We start from the raw sequence: 25,640 nt of genomic DNA on the forward strand, positions 1-25,640 counted from the left end.
TGCTAGTACACCAGACACTCATTTTGAGTGACAAAAAGAAAAAAAAGATCTATTAGAATAGAAGGGAGAAAAGGCCAACTTAGGCTAAGCAGTCTGCATCTCTTTTGGTGCCCACATCACAGCTTTCTTCGGGTGAATACACATTTTAAGTTATAATAATTCGTGGCTCCTGCAAGTAATGCAAGGCACGGCAGCAGGCAAGGTGGAAGATAGCCACTGCCAGGGAACAAAAGCTCGTAATTGGAAACAGAAGCTGGTTTTGCATTTTGCTCCAATCAAACACATTTCCATATACAGGTTCATGCCTTCCTCCTCCACCACCTACCTCCGTATATTTTTAGAGATCAACAATGACTTTTCTTTTATAGAAATGGTTTTGAAACACTGCTTTAGTAACTGTGGCATACAAATAAAGACTCCCCCAATTTTATATCGTAATTGTAGTACCAGGACGGCCAATAGGCTGTGGTATCATAGAACGAGAAGATTGGAGAGGTTGTCGTGTCTTTCTCTTCAGTCTCTAGCCCAGGGATGGCATCTCTACCAGGCACCCCTGCAAACTCTGCTGGGATGATTTTGTATGCTCCCTGCCTCACAAGGGAGACCCTTCCATTTCAGAGGACTTGTGAGCCACCCTTAGCCTCTCTGTTCCCGTTGGGCTAGGTGGGTGAGCCCAGAATGAATCAACCATGCAACCACCGCATGAGCCTGCCGATCTCTGAACGCAGTGACCATTTTTTCTGTTTCCTAGATGTAAAAGTCCTGATTTCCTTTGTCCCAGTAAGTATACATTTGTTACCGACCAGGGTTCTTGGCCTACTTAATCAATAGAAATCGATCAGAGGCCAGACAAGAAATTCAGGCAAGGCTTTACTGGGACCCTGGCTGCAGCAGCGGGGAGAGAAAACGAGTAACAGTTTCCCTTGCTTGCTCCCTGAGGTGGGGCGAGCGGGTTCCTCGTATGGGGTGAGGGTAGGGGCGGGTCCAGGAGTCGGGCGGGAGGGGTGGCTTTGGAGGTTTGCCCACCCCTTTGGTGGCGCTGAGTGCAGGGGGCATGCTCAGTACCCTGCTTTTGCTCCCAACCCCCTGTTTTTGCTCCTGGCTCTTCAGAAGCAGCAGTTGGGCTTTTTGGTCTGTTTTGTATCTTGTTGTCCATAATTTGCCCCAACTGTGCATGCACGCAGTTATTTTTAGTCCCTTATAGTTTCTTTGTATTTTGTTGCTCAAGGAGACATTTGTCCAGGTGCCAGCACTGCAGCAAAGTGTCCCCGGTCCCAGGCCCTAGACTGTCTCACACTCAGGCCTTTAACCTAAAGAAACAGTCAGAAAAATTTCGATAGATATGTGTAGACAGCAGTAGACTGTGGTAATTACCCATCTTGGCTGCAGCATCAGACAGACCTGGGTTTAAATTCCAGCTCTGATCCTTGCCCACAATGTCATAGCCAGTTACTTACTTAAAATCTCTAAGTTCATTTTTCTCATCTATAAAGTAGAGAAATGAGCAGTATCTCCCCTCTAGGGCTGGAGGATTAAAAGATAAAGCATAGAGAATGCTTCTTTAGTACAAAGTCTTTCTGTATTTTATCATACCAGCATGCCCACATCATTGTTTATAAATATGAAAATCAGAATCAACCTATACTCATTAGTAAATGACAGTACAGGAATGCCATGTGACTATTCAAAATAATTTTGTACATACATTTTATAGACAAGGTACACTTGCCTATTCAAAACATGTATTGTTATATATAAGAACAATATGTATCGCTAATTGAAAAAAAGCAGATTATGGCATCATATGACTTCCACTTTCTAAACAACTTATCATATAATGCACTATGTAAAAACTTGAAGGGATAGGCACCTCTGGCTCTTGAGATTGTGATTTCTGATTTTTCTCTTTCTCTTTTGCTTATCTGTATTTTCTATATGTTACTATAGTATATGTATCAAAATACTTGCACAATAAAGTTTTTTTTTTTTAAGAACAGAGTGAGGGAATGAGTCTCAGATGGTCTCTCTCAACTTATCAGGACCCATGCAAGCTTTTTTTTATTTTAGTGAGGGGGTATTATTATTATTATTATTATTAATTTATTTATTTATTTATTTTTGGCTGTGTTGGGTCTTCATTTCTGTGCGAGGGCTTTCTCTAGTTGTGGCAAACGGGGACCACTCTTCATCGCGGTGCGCGGGCCTCTCACTATCACGGCCTCTCTTGTTGCGGAGCACAGGCTCCAGACGTGCAGGCTCAGTAGTTGTGGCACATGGGCTTAGTTGCTCCGCAGCATGTGGGATCTTCCCAGACCAGGGCTCGAACCCGTGTCCCCTGCATTGGCAGGCAGATTCTCAACCCCTGCGCCACCAGGGAAGCCCCTAAAGTTTTAAAACAAGAAGAAAGAGTGTGTTTCTCAACTGATTCCCATTGCACGTGGTTGAAATTCCTTCTCCACCTTGAATACTAATTATTGGGTTCCTTAGTTTATCAATGCCTCTCTAATCATGTGGACCTGGACGTGTGGTGCTCCAGATGTTGTCTCATCAAGGCATAGAGCCAGGTGGAGCTGACGCCTCCTTTCCCTGTAAGTGGAGCCCATCTGATTTGTGCACAACTGACTTCCTCTAGCTGCTCTGCATCAGGCCCCTTAGATTATAGGTCACTGTCAGGATGGCCTATGCCGTGGATGAGAGACTTTTCCTGTGCCCCCCAACTCCTCAACCTCTGGGGTTATCTCTCATTTTGGCAGTGCCCCTCTTCCCCCACCATTTCACCTCCCTTCCCTCTGTGGTCGGACCCAGCTGGCGTGGGATGGGAGATGTTACCAAGACATCGCCACAGACAGTGGCCAGTTAGAAACGCTTTATCTAAGAGTATGTTATGATAAGGAGTGTCAGCTCCCTCGCTGCCTTTTCTATTTCTAGAGGTTGAGATCTTGCTAATACATTTCTCTCCAGTTTAAATCTGTTATGTAAAACTAGGCTCAAGCTTCAATTATTTTCCAAGTGGTTCAATAGTTCAATAAATTATTCAGGGTTGCAGTTCACATCGCTTTAACCAAATAAACGGATCTGGTTATGTGAGATGACGGTAGTCAGACCGCAGGTGGGCACAGTACGCTCCCTTTGCAGCTGTTTTATTTCTTTTCTGAAAAAAAACACAAGGGCAACAATTCATACATTAATCATAGCCAAGCAGATGTAAAGAAATCTCACCTCTCCACTGTGACTCATGATCAGTGGCTCAAAAATCCACTGGAAGTCATGAGAAGGAAGGATGCTCTTGCAGGGTCCCCAGGGCAGGCTAAGAGATGTCACGTCCCTCGGACCTGAACCACAAGAACTCAGGCTGGATCTCTGCAAGTTAAGGCTACTTCCCCAGGGGACAGAGGGGTGGAGGGGGTGTGGGCTGTGTGTAGTTGGAAACCTGAAAGTGTCTTTAGCAGAAAGGGTTATTTCCAAGGGAAGACATAGGAATCATCCTGCTCTGCTCTCCTTTTTGACAAACATGTTAGCTGTCTTAGCCCCTAGGGACACTCCAAGAAGGGTCCTGAGGACAGTTCTGTCTACTCAAGACCACCTCTGCTGCCATCCAAATTGGGTGTTCAGGAAACTGCCTCCAAGGCCCAAGGAAGGAGAAAATGCCCTGTCCACACCTGCCCCAGGCTTTGTTCTGTGGTCACGAGGTGATGCCCATATCATGGCACCTCCAGGGTGGGGGCCCCGCCAGCCCTGCCAGCTGATGGCTGAGTACAGGGAGGCCACACCTTCTGGAACACAAACTCTGGCTGTGTATCCCACACCTACACCCCTGGGCCTGATAACCCTGGGACTCTTGGCAAGACATGAGCCCCTCTTTGTCCACCATGGAGCAGCTTGTGGCGTGTGCCCTGATCTTGGTGACTCAAAGTTTATTGGCTGCCTGACTAAACATGTCCCCAAGCCTCCAGGCTGCAGGGGTCATGCTGACCTTTAAAAAAAAAAAACCTCCAATTCTGTCCTACCTACTGTAGAAAGCCAAGAACCTCTTTCCCAGTATCTCTGAGGAGTCCTGTGTGCCTTGTTTCTCCCGCTTCTCTCATTGAGGCATTTGGAGCCTTGCCCTGTGGCTGTTTCCTCTCCACATCGACACAGGCGTGGGTCATCCCCCACTTCCTTCATCCTAGCAAACGGCAGGAGAAGATAGTAAACTTTCATGGAAGACTGGAAAGGAGAGGGAAAGGGACTTTATTTGCAGCAGAGCTCAGACCTCCAAACCCTACGTTCTGCTCTCTTTTATAAGCAGATAAAAATCTACTCACCTTTCTCTTTCTGACTTACTTCACTTAGTATGGTAATCTCTAGTTGCTTCCATGTTGCTGCAAATGGCATTATTTCCTTCTTTTTTATGGCTGAGTAGTATTCCATTGTATATATGTACAGCAGTAATTAACACAACATTGTAATTCAACTATACTTCAATAAAAAATAAATCTAAAAATATCTACTTGCCACTTTCAGACCACGTCTGGGGATGGGAACATGAGGGGCTCACAGCCCAAGCCCATCATAGTATCTTTCTTAGAAAATATTTCAGACTGGGGAGAAAGGATGTAGGTCCCCTAGCAAGCAGATGTGGTTGTGGTCATTTGTAGTTTAAAATAGAAGTTCTTTTTTTTTTTTCTCTGCTAAACATAGATAGAAATTGCCATCAGTGGTTACATCTTAGGACTGGGGTTGCAAACCGGCTGCTTTGGGCAGTGTCTGGCTCACAGATGTGATTTGTTTTGTTCGCAATTAATTTTTTTTTTCAAAATTAGCTAACATTTAAATATCAGTGGATTTTATCCAAAAACTATTAGATTTACTTCTTCTCTTTAACAGATTATCTGGTTACACTCAGGTCCACATTCTTCATGGCAGGGTTTGGCCAGAGCTGGTTCAGCTGCTTCTAGACCAAGAGCATTCTGGCATGTCACTGACCCCACCGGGCACAAAGCCACTTGTCCCCTCACTGTCTGACTTCTGTGTTTGCTACTGCAGTCCTGGAAGATCCAGAACAGCCTGGGCATCTAGGAACACTGCTTTAAAAATGTGGCCCTGACCTTTGGGTTTTGGGAATGACACGTAGAGGAAATAGGCTAAGAGTCCGAAGACCTCTAGCCGCTCGTTCATTTCTGTCTGTAAAATGAGGATCGCGCCTGCCCCGTCTGCTGTTGTGAAATTTTGCACCAAAATGTTCACGAAAAATGCTTTGAACTCCTCAGAGATGGCTGATAAAGTAAAAGTGATAGTTTTAGACTCTTGATACTTCAAACTCCATGAAACATCTGTATTATCCGTTTCTTCCTTTACACTTGAAATGGGATACTGTTTTAAGAAGGAAATTTTAGTGCCGCAGAACTAAGTTGAAAGAGTTGACAGTTCTCTCTGATTTGATGCCCAGGCACATGTTGACTTTAATTCTTTGGGAGTCAAAGCCAAGCCTTGGGTGCAAGCTTGGCATTTCGGGGGCGTCACCGTGTCTTTCGGGCCACTCAGGCCATGTCTTGCTGACTGCTGCATGTGTGCCTAGAGTGTTTGATATTCAGGGACTCTAAGTCGTATACAACCCACAGGCGCTGTGGGATTGCAGCAGGGGTGGGACGGTTGTAGGAGAAGCTGCCACGTCCCAGAGGGATCATCTTTGATCAAGGATGCCACAGAGCAGATCTGGTTTCTCAACTGCAGGCAGCTGTTGCAAATGTACATTAGGGCAGATTTGCAGGACTGAATTTCATTCATCCATCTATGGAACGTCCTAGCTCTTTGTTCCTTTCGGTGTGAAACCGTGGTAGTTTCCCAGTAGCATTTCAGGGACCACCTAAGAGACAGCCTTCTCTGGAGACCCGTGGGAATCAGGAAGCACTGCTAGACCAAGTCTCTCCACCCCAGGGGCCCAGGACAACTATGCCAAATTCCGTTCATGCTCTTTGAAAGCTTGGTAGCTGCTACCCAAGGGTGACAGTTCTAGACCTATGACATCTAAAATAGATGCTGCTTCCACTCATTGCTTGTGAGTGGGTTTGGACTAAGGTTGCTGTCCAAGCTTTTGCACGAATTTCCTTCTAAATTCTTACTAGGGTGTATATTTGAGTAAGCCAACAATTCCAGCCCCCATCCAGACTGGTGATTTGTTCCTCAACTTGTTTCCTGGCATGTACCGTTCTGCAGTCAGGGCTCGCACTCTGCCAGCAGAAGCGTGCAGGCCTCTACTTTACAGAACCCTCCACCCCCCGACCCCTGTGCCCGCCGCTTTGCTGATGGCCACACAGTTGGGAGGTGCCAGCGCCGCCCTTCAGGGCCTGAGCCATTGTCCTAGGATAGCATCTAGTCACTTAGCTGTGGGCAGCAAACCTATTTACCTTGAACTCACTTTGATCCCCCTGGGACTTGCCTGGAAATCACTGAGCAAACGAACTGCCCTAAATTAGGACACGCATCCGTCCATGCTTTCCATTGTGTTTAGGAAGGTCTTATTCTGGATTCGTGACCGGCCCCTGATCCCAGATCCACTCCCTGCGGTGGATACGTTTTCACCACATTTATTATTCTTTCCGGTTCCGGCTTTCCAAACTGCCAGAGACAGGAGTCGCCTCTCTGCCCCCCAACCTTAAGAGTATTTTGACAGCAGCAGGCTGGCTAACTTTCCAGAGAATTTGTATGTAACAATTCCTAACCAGCCGAGAATACATTCAGAAAGCCAGGTCAATACACGATCTCTGACAGTCACCAGTTTCTCGACAGACATTAATAAAAGCGTCATCTCCGTCACGGCCCGGCTCCTGCTGCCCCAGCTTTCTGGAGGGTCTTGGTTAACAAGCGGGGTGCAACCCCAACCTGCCTCAGTGTCAAATGATGTGGCCAAGAGAAGTGACAGAGGGAGGTCTGGATGTGTTTGTTGCCTGACCAATGAGCTTCTGAGGCCCATTATTTATTTTCTCTGAGTCAGGCTTTTGAGGACCAGGCACCCCTCCACGTGGAATGAATACACAGTTGGGCTCTGGGCTCCTGGCCTGCCCCTCCTGTGCCTTGACTTATCACGTGAGGTCTTGGAGCCTGGTCAGATCAGGAGACAAGGCCCCCTTTCTCCAGGTCCTCCACTCTTTGTGCACAAGATGACACGGGGAAGGCAGAGGCTGGTGGGTGGTGAGAAGGATGAGATGGCGCCCACCCTCCTCCCTTCCTACTTGGTTGCCACCCCCTCCCTTTCTTTACAAGGTGGGAAGTAGGCAAAAAGGCCCTTCTCCCTTCCTTATCTTGTTTTTTCTCTGAGTTCACTCTTTTTTTTTTTTTAACAGTTTTATTTCTTTTTATTTTTTATTCTTTTTCGTAAATTTATTTTTTATTGAAGTATAGTTGAATTACAGTGTTGTGTTAATTACTGCTGTACAGCAAAGTGACTCAGTTATGTGTATATATATATATATATATATATATATATATATATATATATATATATATACATTCTTTTTCGTATTCTTTTCCATTATGGTTTATCACAGGATGTTGAATATAGTTCCTTGTGTTCTACAGTGCAACCTTGTTGTTTATCCATTCTATATATACCAGTTTGCATCTGCTAATCCCAAGCTCTTATCTCATGACATAAAGGTGCGGTTGGGCCACTTCTTGTGGGCATCTTTGAGATAACTCTGAGATGATGCTTTGGCCCAGCTAGAAGACCCTCTAGCTTCTGAGACATGAGCTCAGCTCCTGTCATCTCTCTCTCTGGGATCCTTTGGTCTCTCAGCATTGTTTTAATTTATTTTTCTTTAAAAAAAATTTCACTCTTCCATCATGGAGCTTTGCTACCATCCCTCTGTGCAAGGGCCTGCTCCTGTTTTATTTATTCATTTACTTTCTCCCCATTTCCCACCCCTACAGGCAACTATTCTGATGCACTTAACATGGACTTGCTTTTTTTGTTCATATGTGTTCTTGCAAAATATGTACTCTTGATTTGTATGCATGCAATTGAATTTCATATAAATGGTATTGGTTCAGTTATCATAGTCTTTTCTGAATTTCTCTCCCTCAGCACCATGCTTTTAAGACCCAGCCACACATGTAGACTGTTTTTCCCAGTTGATGCATGGGACTCCATGGTTTGCATCCACCATATTTGTATCTATCCACTCACTCAAAGAGGGGCAACCCAACTGCCTCCAACTCCTCAACATGGCAGACAAGGCTACCATGAACTTCTCTGCACATGTCCACTTAGGAGCATGTGTGGGAACTGGTGATACCCTGCAGCAGATGCATTTTAAAATTTGACTTAAAGCTACTAATCGCTCTTCAGAATTGCTGCACCAGTCACGTTGCCTCAAGCACTAGATTACATCCTTGCATCCTATATCCCCACGTTCCCTCCAACATTTGGCACTACCCAGCTTTCTCATTCAACCAGTCTAAAATATATAAAGTAATATCTCATTATTGTTTTAATTTACACTTCTCTGATTATTAATGATTTTAAGCATCTCTTCAATGAGCTTACTAGCTTTAGAATTTTCTCATCTATAAATTACTATTCAGATCCTTTGACCATTTTTCCATTGGGTTGACGTTTTCTCCTTGTCGACATGAAAAAATTCCTTACATAGTCTAGAAACAGTAATCCCTTGTTGTTTTAGACATTGCACGTATCTTCTGTACTAGCATTTAGTAACTTTGTTCATGGTTTCTTTGAACAAAAATCTTTTATTTCAATATCATAAAATTAATTCACTTTTTTGCTGCCTTATGGTGGTTTTAAGGGAAGTTTTATTTTAAAGGTCATGGCCAATGTTATGAGGGAACAAAAAGAAATCAGAGTTGTAAGGATTGGGAGGGAAGAGATAAAACGGACATTAACTGCAAATGATATGATCATCTCTCCAGAATAACCAAAGGAATCAACACACACACTATTAGAATTAATAATAGAGTTCAGTGAGATTGCTAAGCTCAAGATCAACATACAAAAATCAATAGCACTTCTCTACCCCAGCAATTACCAATTCAAAAATAAAACATAAAAATGAGCAGTGCATTTCTACCCAATGTATTTCATAAACTTTTTGTGTTTTGTTTATTGAAGGGAATTGCTTCTCTACTGTGGAACGTTAACAGATACCCCATACCTTAGGTGAAAACTACTACAGAGTAGAGGGAAGTACAGGGGTCCAGTGAGAGAGTGACCCCCGAGACTGGAAGGAACTAGAGGCAAAGATTCTTCAAAGTGTTTCAGGGTCTGTAGATTCAGTGTTGTGTGGATGCTCCTCAAGGTGAGGAAAAGAGGTCTTTCTCACCTCTGTATCCCCAGCAACTGGTGTCTGCCACCTAGCGGATCATCAATATTTATTGACAAATGAATGGTGTAGCATATTTACTAAGATCTTAGTGACCATTCATTGACAGCTTTCAATTAAGTCTCGAGAGAAAGTTTTCTAAGTGTAGAATTGATTTTGACAAATGGACAGGAACACAACATACAATATTACCATCTTTGGGAATAGGATATACAAGTGTTCTTGTGGATAGTGACTTTCTATCTTAAGGATTCCTTGGATTCCCCCACTCAAAGCATATTTTTTATTGTGGTAAAATATACATAACATAAAATTTACCATTTTAACCTTTTTTAGGTATTCAGTTCAGCAGCATTAAGTACAAATTGTTGTGGAACCATCACCACCATCCAACTCCAGAACTTTTTCATCTTCCCAAACTGAAACTTGGTACCCATTCAACCATTACTCCCCATTCCCTCTTCCCCTGACCCCCTGGCAATGGCAACCATCATTCTATTTTCTGTCTTTATGAATTCGACTACACTAGAAAACTCATATAAGTTTTGAATATTTGTTTCCAATATTTGTCCTTTTGAATCTGGTTTATTTCAGTAAATATAATATTTTCAAGGTTTATCCATGTTGTAGCCTGTGTCAGAACTGCCTTCCTTTTTAAGGCTGAATAATATTCCATTGTATGTATATGTCACATTTTGCTGATGGACATGTGGGTTGTTTACACCTCCCATTCTAAGGCATATTTATTGTGTGCATAATCTCTGCCAGATAGGTCATTGGGATGCAAAAGTAAATATAACACATGACTGATGCCCCTGAATTTCTCATGGTGTTCTTGGGAACTTATATATCTGAGCAAAGAATTTCAGTACAATTTGACAAAAAGGGGTGTGCATATGAGCCCACAGAAGGGAGCTACTCTCTCTCCCCCTAGTGTAGGTGCAATTTTGGAACTGGGTCTTCCTGAAGGATGAGTGGTCCATCTGGCAGAGGAGCGGGTATCTTGGTGCTTTAAGCAGGGGGAACAATATATACACAAAGATAACCAGAGACTGTTAAGTGTCTCAGTGCAACTAAAGCATAGATTGTGTGATCAGAGTGGGCTGTGTGTCGGAGGGAATAGGAGTGGTTGATCAACCCGGAAGAGTAGATGGGGGCCAATATTTGCAACACTATTTCCTAACACTATAGGGAATTGTGTACAACCTAACACACACACACACACACACACACACACAGACATATTTTCTCTTTCAACACAAAAGGCAGCTTAATATACACACTTTGGCACATTGTGGGCTTTTTTGTTTGTTTGTTTTACTTGATACATATTGGCAATCTTTCTATATCCATATGTAGAAAGTGTCGCTATGTTTTTATAGCTTCATGCTATTATATTGTATGGATGTACCATAATTTATTTAACTAGTTCCCAATAGATGGACATTTAGGTTGTTTGCATTTTTGCTCCTACAAGCAAAGCTAATGAATAACCATGTACAGACATCATTTCAAATGCATGCAAGTGTAACTGGAGGATAAATTCCCAAATGTATAATTGATGGGTCAAAGGGTATATACATACATAATTTTGATAGATGGTGCTGATTTGCCCTCCACAGGGGTTATACCAATTCATATTCCCACCAGCAATATGTGATGCCTGTTTCCCCAGAGCATCCCTAACAGAGTATTATCAAACTTTTGGATTTTTGCCAGTCCAATCGGTGAAAACGGCATCTTGAAATAGCTTTAAATTGGAGATCTTTCATTAAAGTTGAGTTGCTCTTCTTATGCTTAATCATTTATATTTCCTTTTCTGTGAAATTTTTTGGCCCCCACTTTCAACTTCGTCTTTTCTTACAAATTTTAAGGAAAACTTTACATGTTAGTCATGTTGTATTGTGATTTTGTTAGTTTTTCAATCAAAAATTATTGTTGAATTTAGCATGTAATTTTTCTTAGTGTCTGAATTGATCATATGATTTTTCTCCTTACATCCAGTAATGGAATGGCATATTTAGTGATTCTTCTATTATTTCACTGTTCTTAAGTTTGTGAAATAAAACCCACTTTTTATAGTGTAGTTTAACGATCTAATGGATTCTGTTTGATAATATTTTATATCTGGTTTTTGCACTAATATGCCAAATAAGTTTAGACTGTGATTTTTGTTTGTTTTTGTTTTTGCCCAATCTCTACCAGGTTTAGGCGTAATGTTATATTTGCTTCAATAAAAGATCTTGGTAATTTTCTGTCTTTTACATGCTCTAAAATATTTAAGCATTATTGGGCCATCTGATTTTCTGAAAGATTTGATAAAATTTCCCCAGGCCTGCATAGCACAGGGAGATCAGCTCGGTGCTTTGTGACCACCTAGAGGGGTGGGATGGGGAGGGTGGGAGGGAGGGAGATGCAAGAGGGAAGAGAAATGGGAACATATTGTATATGTATAACTGATTCACTTTGTTATAAAGCAGAAGCTAACACACCATTGTAAGGCAATTATACTTCAATAAAGATGTTTAAAAAAAAAAAAAAAATTTCCCCAGGCCTAGTCCTGTTTTGCCTCCTTTTTTTATCAAAAGCTTTTATAGACAGCTTTTCATATTTTTGAATGGACATTGGTCTATTTACATTTTCCATCTCTTTGTATTTTCTTCTTCCTTTTTTGTGAGCAGGTTGATTAGTGCGCTATCTTATTGTTTTTCTCCCTCTCCTGAAGACACAACTTGTGGGCTTATTCTACAGTTCTGTGGGTTTCTATTGTTCTAACTTACTGATTTTTGCTTTTATCTTTATTAGCTCTTTATTTCTTACCGTTGTTTTATTCCTAACTTTTTTAGTCAGATGCCTAATTCATTTGCTTTTATTTTTTATTGACCTAAGTTTTTGAGTTTATGATTTTTTTCTGAGTCCTTTTTAGCCATGTCCATACGTTCTGATATATAATATTTTCACTATTTTTTTTTAGAAATTCTTCACTTTCGGGTTGTGTTTCCTCTTTAAGAATATGTCTGAGTGATTTTAATTTATTTTTAATTTTCAGGTGGCAAGGACTTTTTATTGTCTGATTTTGTTGTTTACTTCTATTTTTATTACATTGTGATCAAGCAATATCATCTCCACTATTTCTGGTTTTGGGGAATTTATCGGGGTTCTTTTGTGGCCTACAGTGTGGTCGATTCTTTTGTTAATATTTCATGGGCATTTGAAAAGAAAATAAATGATCTGTTGTCAAGGTATATAATCTGTGTAACTCAGTCCAGTCTGTCTTATTAATTTTGTTATCTGGGGCTGCTAGAGTCTAAGTTTTTGTTCACTGGTCTGTCATGGAGAGAGTGCCAAATTGTCTCCTGTTCTTAGTGTTACTGCTTGTTCCTCCTTGCACCTCCTGTAATTTCTGCCAGGTGATTGTTGCTGCTATGTCATCTGAACAGTTATATGATCGCTGTGAATTTCTCCCTTTAGCATTATAAACGTCTGATTTTATGCTTTGATTATGAATCCTGCCTTCTCAGGTAATAAGAGCATGGCCTCTGCTTCCTTTTGTTTACATCTGTCTGGTGTGCTTTTGAATATCCCTTTGTTTTCAACTTTGCTGAATGACTCGGTCTTACCTGACTCTTGAATACAGCTTAGGGTTGGCTTTGCTTTGTGGACCAACCTGAAAATATTTTTGATAGATCAACTGCGCCCATTTACACTTACATGACACATATTTGGTCTTAGTTCCAACACATCATTGTATAACAGATTTTTATTTGGTTCTTAAAGACCTCTACAATTTGATATATTTTGGCTCTCCCAATATTTAAGAGGGTTTATATTTTGCTCTAGTCATAACTCCTGTATTATAACTTTCTATGACATCTTTAGTTCTTATTTATTTAGACACTATCTTCTTCATTCTCTACCATGATTCATAATACAATTAGCAGATTTCCTTTTCCCTTCTCTTTCTTTTCCACCACCCAATTTTAGTTTCTGATATTATGTAAGTATAGACCTCAGTGCTTAACATATGCATATGATTTTATCACTAGATTTTTCATCTTTGAATGATATCCTTTAACACCAAGCTAGCATATATGAGACAATTGTTCCTTCTTTGTGAGCTTTCTTCAGAGATGTAATTGCTTCTCTTTTTTTTTTTTTAAGTAGTGACAAAATGTTTGGTCATAATTTTTACCTGCCCTATGAAAACATGACTACTAAAGAAGCTTTTTTATTTTGTTGAGTTTTGCTATCTATGCCCAATTTTTCCTTTAGTATTTTTGTATAGAAGCCATGGCTGCTCTTTGGCATTACTTATAATTGGGTATATTTGATTCCCCTCTATTAGGTATTAGCATAAGTTCGAGGGTAGGGGTGACAAGTGGCAATGAAGAGGGTTAAGGGGCAGGAGAAGGTAGGGTCACCCTTCAGATTTCACAAGCCAAAGGTTTTCCCTTCTCTGTTGCTTCAAACACAGACTGCTTCCTGCAACTATGGCTCACTCTGCCCCTCTGTCCCAACCAGGCTAAGTGGGCTTCTCGCAGAAGCACTGCTCTCTCTATTTTCAACACCTATTGTTGAAAACAAGGATAGTTTTGTACTTCAGCTTGAGTCTTTTTCCTTTAATAAATGTCTCCTCGTTGGTCTTGCTGAGATATACCATCACTGAACTCCTCCAGCTATTCGCTGAGTTTCTTTTCACTTCCTCTTATTGTGGCTTCTGCTCAATCACAGCTGCTTTGGACAGCCTGACACACAATTTGCAGTCTTGCATTACATTTGTCTTTGAATTTCCCTGAAAACTTATAAGCATTTTTTTGTTCTCCATCTTGCTTTTGTATATTTTCAGGAGAAGGAAGAAGAAAATCCCGACTTGTGAGATGAAGTTCCAACCTGAAGTCCAGTGAACACCTTGACTGAGTTATCGGATCCATGTGAATGGAGAGGGAGGGGAAGAGGTCGTGATGACCCAGGTTTCTAGTTTGTGCGGGTTTAAGGAATAGATGGTGAGTTTGATTTATCATGCTTGTTCCGAGGGCCTGTGGGACACCCAGGTGGAGGTATCGAGTAGTTAGTCTTCTGTACAAATTTGGAGCTCAGGGAAAGAGGTAAGGAATGAGAGGCAAAAATCATTATTACTTTATTGCTTCTTCTGCCATTTACTGAGAGCTTGCTATGTTTCAGGGAGTATATAAATACTATCTCATGTAGCCCTTACAAGAAAAGAAGCTCATAGATGTGAAGTCATACTGCTGGCAGGTGGCAGAGCTGATATTTGAACCCAGGTCTCTCTGATACCAAAATTCATAAACATGCTTCCTCCGGAGTCATGGTGCCTCTACAGCGGGTTCACCACATTGCTTTGGTGCCTGGTGTAAATTTGAAGATAAGGCCGCGTATTCCTTCATATTTTTTCAGTGTTTTCCTGTGAACTGAGTCAGCCGGAGTAAGACACCTCTCACTGTCTCAACTGAGAACCTGGGTCAACCCCACTAATTTGGACCCTCCCACTGTGGTTGATTACATGAGCTTGTGTCTGAATAGCCCTGCACAGGGTTGTCACGCATTCTGATTCAGGTGGCGTGATGTGGTCACAGCCCGCAGCCCTGTGCCTAAAACGGCTAACACATGTGTATGGCATTTTTCTGACATGGATGCTGGGATCAACACAGTTGCACCAAACACACACCAATAACTTTGAGATGTGGATTTTGGATGACATTTTTTTTCCTTCCCCTGTTTATAAAAAAATATTGACTGCTTTGAGCTAGACCCAACAGGAGATGGTAAATGTTAAAAGAGACCTGTCTAATTAAGATGGCATTTGCCTTTGAAGCATAGTGTCCCTCTGATGTCCCCAGTGATACCAGGTGGACTGGATAGAAATGGACGATATAGGAAAGGCAATGATACATTGATTTTTAGAATCATGCTCTTTCACAGTGCATGTGTGTGTGTACTTGATCACAGAGTATAAATGTAAAAATATTTTTAGATTCATGTCACCTAGATGTGTGAGAAATAGATCATTTTGTCTTCTATCATTTATGCTTCTTAATATTTCATTTCCAAATGAAAGGGTATATTGCCATTGCAGTGTCTAACATGTGCCAAGCTTTGGGACAAGAGAATCATATTAGGGGATGGGATTCAATGAGTTAAGAAACAGGAAACACTGACTACAGGGTCTGAAACATAGTAAATCCTGTAAGAGTACGTACTATTTTTATTATTACAAACAAAATAATATTACAGATGAAAAGGCTGATATTTGGACAGACTCAGTAACTTGCTCAGGGTTACACAGGAGTTAAGAGGAAAATGAGATCCATATCAAATGACTTCAAAGCCAAACATTAACTCTGTCCCTCCCAAAAACGTTTCTATGTAACATTCAGTGAGGCTTAATGTAATGAATTTCTGTGATTCATCACAGAAGTGAATTTCAAGTTTTTTCCTGGATAGAGAGCCAATAATCCATACAATCTCATTCAAAAAAAAAAAAAAAAAAAGCAGGAAATAAGCATAAGAGCACTAATAAGGATACAATTTACTGATAATTCTTATCAGGTATTCCTAGACCATAGATCTGTAGGTTTCACATGACCATGTCTATCTATGCATTAAATCCATATCCACAGCTGACACATGATGTGCAATGATTGTTATTGACCAGTCTTAGTTTTATTCAAACAAAGGACTCTGTCAACCAGAGTTGAGATACATGCTATCTTGTTATGATCTTTCTACTTTGTTACACACACACACACACACCCCAATTGTTTTTCACTCCTCTAAAAAAAAAGACCTGCTCTCTTTTTTGTGAATTGCAAGAGGCAACTTACAAAAGAAACAGAAAGGTTACACCTGTGTTTTTAGCCACCAAAGTGCTGTAACCACCACAGAGTTTTCTTGTTTCTCATTTTGGTTTGAAGAATGCGAAGTTGCCACTGTCAAGTAGGAATTAACAACTCACTCATCTTTGGTGGCTTTGGATAAGCAAATAACAATGGATATCTACAGTGATTTTACATTTAAGGGTTATTACCTATAGACTCTTTATATATTTAGATGTAAACTCTTCTCATCTCCATTTATTACATCCTTAAGCAAGGGAATGAATTCTCTGCATGGAGATTGCAGCAGCATCTGCTTCCATAATGTTAATGCCACAATTACAAGCAGGAGTAGCTGGAATGAAGATTCTTCACCTGAAGTTAAATAGGGTCAGTTAATCCACATTTTTAGTTTCCACCAGGTCAGAAGTCTGAGGCGAGGGAGAAGGATTAAGAATGTATCTGCCAAGATGCTTTTGATAAAAAATAATAGAAAATGAAACTCAAACTGGCTTAGACAATAAAGAGACTCTATTGATCCATTTCACTGAAAAGTCTATAGGTACTTAGCTTCAGGTGAGGGTTGATCCAGCAACTTAATGATTTTGTCTGATATGGGCTCCTGTAGTAGTTATCTATCACTATGTAACAAATTATCTAAAAACTTTGTGGCTTATAACAAAAAACCCTATATGTTATCTCATAGTTGCCGTGGGTTAGGAATTTAGGAGCAGTTTAGGTGGGCAGGTCTGGCTCAGAATCCCTCATGGGTTTGCACTGAAAATGTCAATTGGTTCTGTAGTCATCTGAAAGCATGACCGGACCAGGAGGGTTTGCTTCTAAGATGGCTCATTCACATGGCAGACAGATTGGTGTTGCTTGTTGGTGGGAGGGCCTCCTCACAACATGGCATGAAGTCTGAGAAGGGCAGTGGGACATGTAAGGCAGTATATGGGGTAGTTGCTGGCAGAGGGGGCAGAGGTGTGGACTAGAGCAGCCTTGAAAGTCAAGAAAAATAAATTTCTTTTCCTATCATTCAACTAAATTTTTAATGCAAGCTCTTACTTTGTCAAGTCAATGAGAATAATCTTCCCCAAGTTGGGGACCTTCCCAGGGTTCCTGGACTCCTATATAATGACAAGGTTGGGGTGGAGGTGGCTGTGGTACCCCAGTGGTCATCCCTCCATCCAGTGCTGGGCCATGGTTGCTCAGTCTATTCCAGGGCATCTGTGGGTGCTCTCATCATCTTGTGGGGCTCAACCTCAGGATGGCCAAGGACCAGCCCCTTCATGGGGACCTACCAGCATCTAAGTGCTCTCTCTCCTTTGCTCTTCTTTCTTCTGGAACATTTATGTATTCTCTGGGGGTAGGAAACCTTCTGCTAAGTCATCACGTGTCCTTCCTCACCTACTGCTCATGGCTTGGGGCCATTCTTGTTCTCTTCTCCTCCAGGCTTAGACTTTTGAGGCTTAAGTTCATTAGAGAATTATTTTTGTCTGTTTTCTGTTATCCTATTTCTTCCCTCATGCAATGAGTCTCTGGTGACTTGAATGGGAGGGATGGTCAAGGAGTAATAGAGAATACAGGAGGACAAAAACATTGGTTACAGCATCAAAAATGGTCAACTGGATTGCCAGGGGCTGGAGGGAAGGTGGGATGGGGAGTTGTTTAATAGGTACAGAGCTTCAGTTTTGTAATTTGAAAGAGTTCTGGAGATTGCTTGAATGGTACACTTTACAGTGATTAAGATGGTAAATTTTATGTTACGTGTGTTTTACCACAATTAAAAATTAAATAAAAAAGCAAAAAAAAAAATTATTTTCGGGCTTCCCTGGTGGCGCAGTGGTTGAGAATCTGCCTGCCAATGCAGGGGACACGGGTTCGAGCCCTGGTCTGGGAAGATCCCACATGCCGCGGAACAACTGGGCCCGTGAGCCACAATTACTGAGCCTGCGCGTCTAGAGCCTGTGCTCCACAACAAGAGAGGCCGCGATAGTGAGAAGCCCGCGCACCGCGATGAAGTGTGGCCCCCACTCGCCGCAACTGGAGAAAGCCCTCACACAGAAACGAAGACCCAACACAGCCAAAAATAAAAATAATAAAAAAAAAAAAAAAAAAAAAATTATTTTCTTAGACGATTGTGTCTTATTCCAGGCTGTCTTAAAATTATTGAGTGATAAATTCCCCAGCCAGTAAATACACTCTTACTGACCAAAAAATAAAGAAAGAAAACCCAAAACGGTCATGATTGGGAAATAAAACTGCTCCTGTTCAGATTAGGATAACACACCGGGAGCAAACTTGGACAAGGGGTCAACAGGGCTGGGCCATTTGGGAAAGTCCGTGGCGGAGGCACAGGGCTGAGCTGGAAGGGAGGAGTTGCAGGTGAGGAAGGGCAGGGAGAGGAGGAGGGGCAGGGGGTGCGCTGTGGTTGGGAGAATGGGATTGTGATGAGGAGTCCGAGTACAGAAGCACCATGGAGCTCACACTGCAAAGGTGTCTCTTTGCTTTTAAGGAAATGGCCTGTGGAGAAGCAGCTTTCTGTCAGGTAATTCTGCAATTCTGCCAAAAAAAAAAAAAAAAAAAAAAAAAGATACCATGGAGAGGAGCAGAACCTGGGCCAGTATCCAGTTTGCTAAAGTAAAGCAGGCAGCAGTCTTGGCGGGTTGTCAGCTCTTCATGCCGCTGCCCATCCTGCGCTGAGCGGGGCCAGCAGCACCCTTCCTCCAAAGCCCACCGTGCACGGTGACCAACCCAATCTGCGGCATCCGCCTCTCTGGGCTCCCCAAGATCCTTTCTCCCACGAAACTCCAAGGTGTGTGTGCACGCATGTGTATGCATGTGTGCGTGTGCGCGTGTGTGTAGGAGTGTGTCCAGGCTATTTCAGAACATGTGACATGTTTTCAAGCTGATTAATGCTCAGTAATGCTCTCACGTTTCCACCGTGTGTCCAGTGAGTCAACAGTACTATTTGCTAAAATGTCAGCTCAATGATAAAGGCTTCTAGAAGATGAAGTTTCCGGTGCCCCCTGCACCTGGACCCAAACCAGAAGGACCCCCTATTATTATGACGTCGGTGCTGATTTTTGACTACATAATCTCTCCAAGGCCTGTCTCGTTATTGCCCTCAATAGAGGGAAAACACAGGTGAAATATTCCTTTGTGTTAAAGACAGACTAGGCATACAATGATTGTCAATGGCAAGCTCATAGAGCACTGGTTTGGGGCTATTTGCAGAAAGGGGGCTCCTAGACCCCTAGACGATCAGAGACACGAAAACAAGAGTACCCCCCTCCCCCAGGATGCTGCCAGAAACAAGCTGAGGGGAACAAGCAGGGAGCTTGAAGAAATTCCCCAGAATCTGGACCATTTCTTATAAAAACTGGATTTTCTTATCTTCTCTTCCATAGAGAGTTTCTGATTAGTAGTTCAGAGCTCGGTGGAATTCACCATATATCACTATAAATGTTTATTTTATGTCCAGCTTATTCTAACATTTTTATTCATCTTAATGAGAAGTAATTGGCCTTCCTATTGCAGTGTTTCATTTTAAAAAAGGGAATATTAATAAGGAATGAAAGCGTGCTAAAATCCATAACTATCTTCCCGGCTTTTACCATGCTTCTATCTATCCCAGAAGTCACGATTTTAGATTGAAAATAGTATTCAATGCATTTGAACCACATCCTTCCTGGGGCTGGCAATGCCTTTATTGTATGTCATTATGTCTTCTGGGAATCCTGACATTAAAACATATCCTTGGTTCTCACTTAAGCCAATTTTATAGGGCAGGGAAAGAAAAGACAACATTTTGCAATGAAAGCACCTTCTCCCATCTGGCAAAATGGCTTTCTGGACTCTATTGTGGCTCATTGTCTAAAAATAGGATGAAGACAAATAGTCATCATTTGCGAAAGCCCATGACAATAATGATAAATGAACAAATTTTTTTGCCCTCTGAAGTCATTGCTTAAGGCTTTCTCTGGGATCAACAATGTTAAACTGGTAAACTTTCCTCATCTGCATCTGCAGAAGGTTTACAAATGGCTTTGTAAACAATTTTAGCCAGAGCGTTAATCTCCCCTCCAGAACGAGGGCTGCAAGATAGATGATTGATTTGCAATTTAAAATGACACTGAAACCCCTGAAACAGATATGAAAGAAACTTTCTGTGAATAATGTTTTAGTTGACAAGAAAAGATAAGGCACATCTTTCATCTGATAGTGGGCTGTTTTTGATAAATATTGTTCATAATGGAGAATTTTGAAATCATTAATGTGTGGATAGAATATTACTACTTTTTGACTGGGACTTTAGAAACTAGTTTCTTTTGGCAAGAGTTTTGTTACAAGAAAAAAAAAAAAAGACTTGGGGAGATTCTTGAAAAGCACCCATAAAAATACTCAATTGCTTGATCTGAGTCCAAACTAGTAAATGACAACGGTGAATCTACAAATCACCTCCTCTGGTTGTGATGGTGTCTCAGAATCACACATGCCACAGTTTCCACAATGAAGATCAGGACAATATTGCTTTCACATCCCCTTTTGGTGGCATGGTAGATTGAATGGCAAGGGGCCTGCCCTGGAAGTAAATCTTTAATTCCTCTCTTTGTTCCTGTATCCTGGGTGCTCTCGCTACAAGCTCGCCTCCAGCCCAGTCCTGCTGGCGCATTGGTCTCCAGGGTCCCCTGATGGGCAGAGGAGCTGCCCTGACCAGCACACACTGGTCCCAAAGGCCAGACCCCAGGGAGGGCTTATCTGTCCTGCCTAGTCATCGGCCCCACCCAGTGCGGGACTCTTTTCCCGGGTCCCTCGTCTTTCCCCCACCCTGTCACCTCTTCCCCCTGCTCCATCCCCTCCCCCTCCCATCTCACAACAATGATAAGTGTCTGGCTGTAGAGCACTGGCCCACTCAATAGCTCAATATTCCGGAGCACAGGCAGGCACACTGCTTGCAACAGCATGGCACTGGCCCTCACCGCCATGTGCCCTGACTGCTCTGCCAGTGACCTCCTTCACCCCATTCTGTATCTGAGCCACACCCACCTTGGCCAGTCTGGAGCTGCCTGGAGGGACATCCCTTGGCCAGCCTCTATCATGATGGGTAGACGGCCCGTCCCCCCAGCAGGGCCTGAGCAATGGTTTCATCTCATAGAGCACTTGGCACATGGGAGAGCTACAAAAAAAAAATAATAAAGCTTATGGCCTGGCGGGTACTAGGTCGCAATCCAAGCTATTTATTCCAGATTCTTCTGCTGGTCGGAGATGACTGGATTCAGGCCCTTCAGTGTGGGTCAGAAGAATATGCTTAGCATCATTAAAAGCACTCAATTATATTTAGTTTTATTTAACATCAGAAAGGAGACCTACCATGTGGCCGGCACTGTTGTAGGTGCTGAGAATACAGAGGTGATTCAAACAGATGTGGTCCCCAGTCCTCACAGAGCTCACTCTATGCCAGGGGTGAGCTTGCTGAGGATCACAGCCCCCAGGTACCACATTTTAGTGCACTTATCAAGAACCTTGGAACGTCTGGGCTTTGCACGTCACTTTTTTTTTCCCTTCTCATCTTGCAGAGTAAATATAAAGCACTTTAATCAGATTTTCAGAGTTCTCTGTACTTGACTCCTGTCTACCTTATCAGTCTGTATCCAATTGCTATAGACTAAATGTTTGTGATGGTATTAGGAGGTGGGGCTTTTGGGATGTGCTTAGATCATGGGGATGGAGCCCTCATAAATGGGATTAGTGCCCTTATAAAGACACCTCAGAGGGCCCCCTCACCCTTTCCGCCATGTGAAGATACAGAGAAAAGACAGCCGTCGACAAACCAGGAAGTGGGCTCTCACCAAGCACTGACTCTGCCAGCACATTGATCTTGAACTTCCCAGTCTCCAGAATTTTGAGAGATAAATTTCTGTTGTTTATAAGCCTCCCAGTCTGTGGTAGTTTGCTATAATGGCCCAAATGGCTGAATATATACCCAAGACACCAATATACAGATTATGTTCATTCCCTTGGGCCCTGTGATGCCTCCAAACTAAATGTCACATATACCCACCAAAGTGTAGCTGACCCCAGCATTAGCACCACCTGGTCTTGGGGGGGATTGTCTCCCCTGCCAGCTTATATGGCTGGGTGGGGACTCAACTGTCCTCCTCTGAAGATGTCAGTTTGACTCTCAGTTCACCAAAGAGCCCATGGCCTGGCCACAATCCAATCCCCCCACGCTACTACCACCTAATCAGTGGAAATCCTTGAATGATACAACCATTATCTGACCAGTTCTCATGCGACCCCAGTGGTTCAGCCCTAGTACATGCCTAGTACCTGCCACAAGGTGGCCCTGATTAAGGAGCTGCCCAGGAGAGCACAGGCAGTCTGTGGGCTTGGAGAAGGGGACTTGGTCCAGCTGGCACAGAACATCATATGTTCATGATGGCCGTGGTCCTTCTGGGTGGGAGGAATGGTGGCAGCAGACACAGTTTCCCTCCCCACCTCCTCCATGCCTTTTCTCCTGCTTTTCTTTCCCCACTCTTTTCACTTTGCCTCTGTTGATATGGGAAACAAGCTCACAATTCTGCTCTGCCAATGCCCCAGGAAGGGGACATTGTGTAGAATGTCCAAGAGCCCATAGAGAACCAGACCCTGTGGCCGAGAGCCTGGGAGTTCCTGGGCCAGGAGGTATTGGTGCCACTGAGTGGGGCCCAGCATGACCTCCCTGTGACCCCCAAGGAAACTGGGCTGACAGCACCAGGTGAGGATGAATCAGTTCCTTGGAGTGGCCCCAGAGTGTATCTTTGCTAGGCCAGTCTAGTGACTGGCGGAGGTAACCTGGGTTAGAGAAGGGTCTGGATTTCCCCATGTTCTGCTGACCTGCCCCAGCTGTTGGAGGGCAGAGCTGCTCCAGGGACCAGCTTAGATGCATGCTCTCATTTCAGAACAGTGAGAAAGGGTGCCTGATATGATAAAAGCCAGCTCCTCCTTACAATCCCTCTTAAATAATAAGCAACAGCTCCACCAGCCCTATTTTAACACTAAGTGCACAATGTATAAATTGCTGGGATAACCATATTCATCCTCTACCTTATGTTTTGAAGTATTCCAACTTGCTTTCATTTTATTAATGTATTTCTTTTATCTTTTATCTGAATAGTGTTCTCTATGTAAAGTGACCAAATGTGATTAATGATGAATAGATTAAGATAGGACAGGGTGTTTGAAAAATGACTTAAGGACTGCATGTAAGTCACTGGCTAGAGTCCCAAAATGCAAATTCTGGTTAAGTTAATGACTGGAAAATCATGATGGCCCCAACTGCATGAGCTTTTGCATTATTTAAAATTGCTTCATAAACAATAAATAATTAGCATTTTATGTTAGAACGAGTTAATTATTTCTTAATTATTTCTATAGGCATTATGGTCCCAGTGTCAAAAGTTTCAGTGTAATTGACACGTAGACAGCCCCTCTTATGCCTGGCGGTCCAGCATTGTTAAGTTACCGCTCACTTTGCAAACAGCGCAGGAGTGTTCATGTCCCATTAGAGGTCGGCAGTTTATTAATATGTCCGGAATCATCTAGTTTGCAGGAGTCTTCTTTCCCTAAGAAGCATCTGCGCATTCTCCTGGATGGGGTTTTTAGGAAGGGAAATTGTACGCCCATGCCCGCCTTCCCCTGACAAACGAGCCTTATCATCCGGGCGGCTCTGTGCTCACACTCACCCTCTCAGGAGCTGGGGAGCTTTATGAAAAATAAATTAATAATGCATACCAAATTACATCTGCAAGAGACATTTAGGTGTATATTGCGGTCTTCAAAGATGATTAGATATACATTTTGTTCAAGGGGACCTGTCACCCCGTCCTCCAGGTGCATCTTGAGCTGCAAGTCTGCTGGTGCAGCCTGTGTACTGCCGGCCGCCCTGTGTGGTCACAGTCACTGGGCTCCAGCTGCCAGGTGCACCGTTTAGGACAGCAGCCAGGGGAACTCGAGGCTTAAGGCGACTTGACTGGAGCATCCAAGAGGGAAGCCGGAGGCTTCTGTGGGCAGGGGGCCATCAGTGTGGTCTGCAAAGGGACCCTTATGGCTCAGCCTGCAGTGCTTGGTGTGCAATCAAAGGGCATCTCCATCTTGGATATTCAACACTGAGGAAAAAAGCCACCTTCAAAGTTGTCTGAGGTTCGTTTGTTTGTTTTGTTTCGTTAAACCACAAAGAAGAGAGAAATATAGCAGCATCGATTGGTCCATGCTCGTGCCTGCTCCGCGGTGTCCGCACACCAAGCATGCTGCTTTTGTAGCAGGAGGAGAGTCGGTATTTATCAGGGTTCAGAGCCAGTTCAGCCCCACACTTGACAAATTATTTGTGGAATTGTTGTATTCATAGTCACTTAAATAAGAATCTGTCAACACGAAGGCTGAGCTTTGTTGCAGCGGGTCCCCTGGTTTTCCCCGCACACCCAGAGAATGATGGATTGGAAGTAATGCAAATTCACTACCATTTTATATGCTGGTGCCTTCCTCAGAGACAGGGAACATAGCTCAGGATCATCTTGTAAAAGGCTGTAACTGTAAAGGCCTGCTTCTGTGTTGGAAGTCTTGTCTTTTCTTCCCTCTTCTTCTTCTTCTTTTTTTTTTTTTTTTTCCAAATGGGACTTTAGAACAGGGAAATGGAATTCAAATATTTTCCTCATGTCTTGTTTTGGAAAGCTCTTCTCACAGCAGGTGTGCATGCTGGCTTTTTCGGCTAACTCATACATATGCTTAGCCATTCTCTGAAATTAAAACAAATTGATAAATAAAATTATTTGGTTTTATGGCAACTTAAAAGTTAATACCCCTTAGCAGGATGTTAAGTCTTAACTCTTGAAGAGCAAGTGGAAAAAGCTAGGGGCCAGAGAAGCCAGCGGGGGCAGGGATGTGTGGCCAGTGTTTTACTCTGTTCCATGTGGTCTGTGGGGCTCCTTATGCTTGGGTGATGGAATGTTCTCTCTGCTCTCTGAGGAAGGCTGAGCTGAGTCTTACCGTCTCTCTGACATGTAAGGAGGGTAGATCTTTCATGGTCTGCCTTCCCAAGATTGTAAGGCTGGAAGGAACATTGCCAAGAGGGGATGCCCAGATCTGGGGCAACTGTTTCAAGTCTGGTTGGACACTCCAGGGCCAGCTGAAGGAGCAGAGCCCAGGAGATGCCCCTCTGTTACCCGGACAAGAATTCTTCTCCCACATGGCAGGAGCACTAGAAACAGATTTGTTCTAAAGATCTGTCTTTAGAATGCAGTTTCTTCAGAAAGGCTATAGGAGCCTCTTGGTTCCAGGTCTTTCCTGCCCAAAATAAGCAGCCTGAAGTCAGGAGGCCTGGGTTCCAGCCTTGGCTCTGGTTGGAATTCCACGTCTGCTTGGGTGAACCCCATGTCTGCTTGGGTCAAACCACCCCTGCAGGCCTTCGGAAATGTAAATTCTATAACTCCTTTGATACCAAACTCTAACT

Source organism: Balaenoptera musculus, chromosome 19 (genome assembly GCF_009873245.2).
Source record: "Balaenoptera musculus isolate JJ_BM4_2016_0621 chromosome 19, mBalMus1.pri.v3, whole genome shotgun sequence".
NCBI classification, from domain to species: domain Eukaryota; kingdom Metazoa; phylum Chordata; class Mammalia; order Artiodactyla; family Balaenopteridae; genus Balaenoptera; species Balaenoptera musculus.